Below are 6,238 nucleotides of genomic sequence, written 5' to 3'. Positions count from 1 at the left end.
ACCTGCACAATGAATATTTGTATACCTAACCCTGAATCATACCCCAAAATTAAAAAAAAAAAAAAAAAAAAAAGGCCAGGCTCAGTGGCTCAGCCTGTAATCCCAGCACTTTGGGAGGCCGAGGTGGGTGGACTGCCTGAGCCCACGGGTTCGAGACCCACCCAGGCAACCTGGCGAGACCCCATCTCTACAATAAATCAAAAATTAGCCAGGCATGGTAGTGCATGCCTGTAGTTCCAGCTACTTGGAAGGCCGAGCAAAAAGGTCACTGGAGCCCAGCATGCCACTGCACCCGAGACTCCAACTCAAAAAAAAAAAAAAAAAAAAAACTAGCCAGTCGGTGGTGCACAGCTGGAGTTCTAGCTACTTGGAAACCTGAGTGAGGTCGAGGCTGCACTGCATTCCAGCCTCAACAAAGTGAGGCTTTGACTAAAAACAAAAACCAGGTAAATCTAGAGAAATCTGTCAACAATGCTAACCACTCCAATCCTAAACTAGGAAACAAACAGGAATCTGCAAATAAGCCTCCAGTCCTACTGCCATGACTGAGATAGGGAAGGTTCTTCAGGAATCCAGCTACCCTTCCTAGTTTTAGCATTAACCTGACAAGCACATAACCTGAATCAAAATGTACTGCCAGATAGCTACAATCATAGTAGCGTTGCTGTTTATTCAAACTATAAACCACCTTGAATTTTCAGCCACTAGTCTTGGCTTTCCTTTGGCCATCTTTGGGAGATTTCACTTTGGAATAACCAATTTTGTCCCTTACACCAACTTTCAACATCTTAACACTTGTCAGCAACCCATCAGTACGGTTATGTAGTGTTCTTTTTCTTTCCTGTTCCATCTTCCCAATCATGCTTAACCTTATTGTGGACTTCAATGGCTCCATCTCCCCAGAGGTTACCTGCGGAGCATAGGCTCAGCAGCTCATCTGTGAAGTCAGCCTTAAGTTCTATGACTTTTCAGGTGGCTTTCAGGTTGGTGGCACCTGACAGCAATTCCCCAAGGCATGTCCAGCTTGGAGTCAGATGCAGATGCCTCTAACTCCGAAGCAAGCAGTGTCTTGGATGCCCACTTCCTGGCCTTCCTGTGGGGAGGTCTCCTGAGCCAGCCAGGAGTTCCCCTGAGAAATCCTTCCCATCCCATGGGCTTCCTCCCTGAAACTGGCCAAACTGGAACTTTCCCAGAGTGCAGAGAACTGAAAGGGTCCAGAGTTGCCTGCTCTGGACCTGCTCCAGAAGACACCACAGGTACCCCAAGGAGATGCCCACCTCCACAGCCTTCCTTGAACTTGGGAGACTCAGCAGTCTCCAGGGACCCGCCCCAAAGACACATCTTGAAGTTGTCCCCATTACTTTTGGAGCTGAGGCCACAGGCTTACCGATATGAACAATTCTCACACTTGCACTTGTAGTTCCAGCTACTTGGAAGCGTGAGACAGAAGGACCGCCGGTGCAGGTCGAGGCTGTGGTGGCTGGGAGCGTGCCACTGCCCTCCCATCTGGGCAATGGAGTGAGACTCCAACTTAAAAAAGGGGGGGGGGGGCCTCATCCTTCAACAGATTTCATTTTTATTGCCACAAATGCCATTTCTGAGGTAAGAATCACTATGTCTATCTTTTTACAAATGGTGCTTTATGACATGAGGCATCCTGTAAATATCCATAAAATCTAACTGGCTGCACTGTTAATGATGCAAATGACGTAGTAACAGCATCCTAGGAATACTTAGTTCCACTTGAATGGCTGGAAACATTAATATGTACATCCCCTTCACTTGAACTGACTTTCCTCCCTTCCCCCAAACCTACTTGAAATAAACACTCTTCCAGATTGCTTGTACAAATTTATTAAAGCTGAATGAGGCTGGGTTGTGTGGCTCATGCCTATAAATTCCAGCACTTTTGGGAGGCTGTGATGGGAGAACAGCTTGAGGCCTGGAGCTGAAGACCTGTATGGGCAATAATCTTCAGTAGGCTCCTCCAGGCTAAGGATCCAAATTACCTGCAAAGACCACTTTGAGGCCAGGAACAGTGGCTCACACCTCTAGTTCCAGGTGTCCAAGGCTGCAGTGGGCTGTAATCACACCACTATATTCCAGGAGACCCTGTCTCAAAGAAAAGACCAATCAGCTTAAGCTAAATTTCAATTTAAGTAGTACTTGGGGAATGCAGCATATCAGATCTTTTAATGTCATCAAGTCATCAGTGAGAGAGTTCAAGATGAGGTGAGATCATCATGTATCCTGAACTGATGATAATAGTCCTGGTATTTTCAACCCTCACCTTTCAATGGGTAAGCTGCATGCTATGCTTGCTTGCTGTGGTCACTGAGTCCTAAAAGCAAAAACTATGTATTAACCAAGGCAAAACCATTTTGTGTGACTCTTGTTGGTATAGTAACCTCAGAATCAAAATGGAACGGTTTTACATGTGATATCATTCTATTTCATTTGGCAGAATCATCACATCACTGGTTACATTCCAAGTTACCAAATGCACCAAAAAGTGACTTACTTCAATTTTTTCCTTTTCAGGCACATTGTAATTTTAAAACAGCTTGTCACTTGTACTTCTTCAAATGTAAATTTAGTCCTGCAATTTTAAAACGATTCAGGATAAGATACTCACATATAAATTATAATAACCCAAATCCCTATGGACAAATGGCTCAAATTTACTTTAAGAGGCTATGATTTGGAACATCAGCCAGATACATCAGATAGGAGCGAAAGACTTACTACTGCTCATCAGTGTTAGTCTGCTGAACTATGTTATCATCATCGTATCGGCTTAGACCATTAAAAAAAAAACCAGTAATTACTACTGCACGATACCTTTGCATTAACACCTGCTCCATGAACTGTAGCTCCATGAAGCCAGCTCTCCTCAAACCTGCAAAAACGTAGTCTAATTTAACAAAAGATCTGATAAGTAGATTTGTAAAGTATTTTCAAACCACTGTTTCAGTTTAAAATTAGTCTTCATCCTCTTTCAGAGAGATTCCCATCTGTTTTAGCTTTATAATCATCACTAACAGCATCTTGCTCAATGAACTTGTATTATTTATAAAATACATACCTTTATAAAGTCTCCAAAATCTGCAACTAAAGAAAAGTATTTTAGATACCATTTCCTAAATTAAGTACTTATGTAAACAGTATACAAAACCATTAAAGTCTTATTTAATACCTTTAACTGTTTAATGTAATATTTTAATATGCCCCATTTTATTGTTTTTAACACAACACTCCAGAAATATATGCTTAAGATGACAGGAACTGTCTTCAAGTCCTTACCTAAGCAAGCCTTCCGCATTTATAAAAACACGTTACCAGTAGCTGAAAGAGATATGAGAACCTTCATTAGAATGCTAATCACCAGAGCCGGCTCGGTGGCTCAGCCTGTAATCCCGCGCCTTTGGGAGTCCGCGGGTTTGAGACCCGCCTGGGCAGCAAGACCTCATCTCTACAATAAATCAAAAAAATCAACTGGGCATGGTAGCGCATACCTGTAATTCCGGCTACTCGGAAGGCTAAGGCGGAGCCCAGCAGGTCGAGGCTGCGGTGGTCGGGAGCGGCCACTGTACTCCAGTCTGGGCGACAGTGAGACTCCAACTCAAAAAAAAAAAAAAAATGCTAATCACCATAAAACTCTTATTCCAGTTTGTCACACGGTTCTTCAGTGTTGCATTTGACCACATGCTCATTTCAGGTCAGACATTTGATCAACATCATTACAAAAAACCCACTAAGAGCATGTGCAAAGTGCACTTAGCATTCATCAAATATAAGCAAATAAGTAAAAACAGCCAGTAGCTCAGCAGTAAGCATATCACTTAATCTTGGCTAAATCTATTGTTATGTTCATTAATACTTACTAAAATAAAACTGGTCCAAAAAAGCCAGAATCCACCTAAAAAAATTAAAGTGGTTTTAGAGATGTCACAGATTTCCCCTACTCCAAAAGTAACAAATGCCTTCAGTCAGTTAGAGCTAATTAAGACCTTCATGTTCGGTCAGTATTTGCTTATCATCATCCAGGCTGCATTTACAGTTAATAGGACAAGGATCTGGCATTAAGTGAACACCTTCAGCAATCAGGAATGTCTACTATGCACTAATAATGCAACCCTAAAGGCCATTTGGACCTCAGGTAGTTTGTCCAGTTACCTATGTTACTTGGATTACAATTTTACTCACCATTTCAACTTTGCTTTCCGACTGGTGCCTGCAAAATAAGTGAAAAGTACATTTTCTTTTCAGTCAGCCTCACTGTCGCCCAGAGTGGAATGCAGTGGCATGCTAACGGCCATCCAAGCGTCAACCTGCTGGGCTCCAGTGAACTTTCCTCCTCAGCCTTCCAAGTAGCTGCCATCTACAGGCGAGCTACCACACCTGGCTAATTTTAGATTTACTGTAGAGATGTGGTCTCGTCAAGTTGCCCAGCTGAGAAGTACATCTTAAAGCTACACTAGTGTTACACAGCTTATGCTATTAGTGAACAACCATTCCAGATACATCAGACATATGGTGAGTCTCTTCAGAATTCAATCTGCTGAACCATGCAACCATCATAGTATCTGTTTACTCATTTCTACAAATAAGTAACTTAAGTGTCAAAAGCTCACTTTAAAAGGGGGAGAACTAGCCAGGTTCGGTGGCTCAGCCTGTAATCCCGTGCCTTGGGAGGCTGAGGTGAGTGGATTGCCTGAGCTCGCGGGTTTGAGACCCGCCTGGGCAACTTGTTGAGACCTCATCTCTACAATGAATCAAAAAAATTAGCTGGGCATGGTAGCGCGTGTCTGTAGCTCCAGCTACTTGGTAGACTGAGGCGGACGGATCGCTGGAGCCCAGCAGGTAGAGGCTGCAGTGGCCGGCAGCGGCCACTGCACTCTAGTCTGGGCAAGAGATTCCAACTCAAAAAAAAGGGGGGGGAACTTTAACGTATACAAGCACTAACATTGTTTTTGCTACTTTCTACTCCTTTGAAAACAAATGAAAATTATTAAGTGAATATAGACTATAAAAATGTTTCTTACGTGTGCCCCTGTCTGGAACGAGGCTTTCTCTTTAGCACCTGGGAAGAAACAGCTTCATGTAAACTTAGTTTCAATCTCAACTTCCCCAAATCAATGCATTGGGTGCCTCAGTCAAGATAATGGTGGTAAGTACTCTCGTCATTCTGGCAGTCAAGAGTAGCAAATAAATAGTCATCATTGTAGCACACTTTGTGACTTTTAGGAGGGAATTTCAGCAACTCACCTCAGCAGCTCTTCTCAACTGTGAAAACAAAGGAATGATAATGAATAGAATTGCAGCGAAGCTGACTGCCAATGCCTGGAATACTAAAGCCTCAGAACATAAATTCAGAAATCCCTTCTGTCCACTACTCTTAAAACATCACGGGCTTAACAGAATGACCATTCTGCGGAGTTTTTCCCCATCCTTACCTGCCCATAAGACGCCATCAAAAGCCACGCTGCATCCGCCCGTAGCATCATTTCCTACGGGAAAGACTTCTAACTCACTCGCCCACGACACGCTCAAGCAGTATGTAGCATCCCTTACACAGGTGACGTACCACCCGCACGGCGGGACGCAGTCACCGGCCTTGCCGAGAGCATGAGGCTGAAGGCCTGCTCGGGCAGCGGGCAGCTCGGCACGCGCCATCAGAGTGCTGGCATTCATCAGCAGTCTCAGATGTCCCTACCAACACAGGCTTCATCACAAGCGGGGCACGCGAGCTAGTGTCCGCAGCTAGGCCCCACAAAGGCGTCCGCAGGTCGCGCCTGCACCGAGCGCACAACTCCTCCTTACCCTCTTCCTCATCGCCCAGCGAGGGCGCAGGGCATAACAGTCCCTGCATTTAGGGTTGCCGTAGCCGACGGGACCTGGACTGCCTGGATCCGCTCAACGTTCGCAGCCAGAAGACGCAGCGCCCGCACGAGCGCTCCCGAGCTGAAAAGGACGAAATGGCGCCAGGCCGCCTCATATAAAGGCTATTAGATGACGTCATGACGCACTATCCCGCCAGCACTACCCCTCCCGCTCGCCTCTGCGAAGCTCCTCCTCCTCTGGCTCCCCTCCTAGGCCCCGCCCTTCCTCGCCATTGTGGGCGGAGACGCAGAGTTCCCGTGAGGAGGAAGAGCAGAGAGGGGTGGGGGCGCCAGGGACAGCGGCACTGGTGGGGGAGGGGGAACGGTATGCGGGCGAGTGATTTCCTTCCGGCACG

At 45.5% G+C, this 6,238-nt stretch overlaps 2 long non-coding RNA genes across 2 annotated transcripts; both read right to left on the bottom strand.

Annotated features, from left to right (window-relative positions):
• Positions 1-1,838: 1,838 nt before the first annotated feature.
• LOC103258216 lies at positions 1,839-3,558 on the bottom strand. The gene is made up of 7 exons (XR_504164.2): positions 3,516-3,558; positions 3,304-3,345; positions 3,086-3,111; positions 2,842-2,899; positions 2,522-2,599; positions 2,291-2,341; positions 1,839-2,112 (listed from the first exon to the last, which is right to left on the bottom strand). It is a non-coding gene; the product is annotated as an uncharacterized LOC103258216 (long non-coding RNA).
• Positions 3,559-3,582: 24 nt separating this feature from the next.
• LOC103258215 lies at positions 3,583-5,968 on the bottom strand. Its single transcript, XR_504163.1, has 7 exons — positions 5,824-5,968; positions 5,457-5,510; positions 5,269-5,286; positions 5,046-5,083; positions 4,207-4,234; positions 3,885-3,919; positions 3,583-3,621 (listed from the first exon to the last, which is right to left on the bottom strand). It is a non-coding gene; the product is annotated as an uncharacterized LOC103258215 (long non-coding RNA).
• Positions 5,969-6,238: the final 270 nt, after the last annotated feature.

Source organism: Carlito syrichta, unplaced genomic scaffold, assembly GCF_000164805.1.
Source record: "Carlito syrichta isolate Samal-C Ts95f unplaced genomic scaffold, Tarsius_syrichta-2.0.1 Scaffold302029, whole genome shotgun sequence".
NCBI classification, from domain to species: domain Eukaryota; kingdom Metazoa; phylum Chordata; class Mammalia; order Primates; family Tarsiidae; genus Carlito; species Carlito syrichta.
Note: the sequence above shows the minus strand (reverse complement) of the source record. Positions and strands in the feature narration are given on the sequence as shown.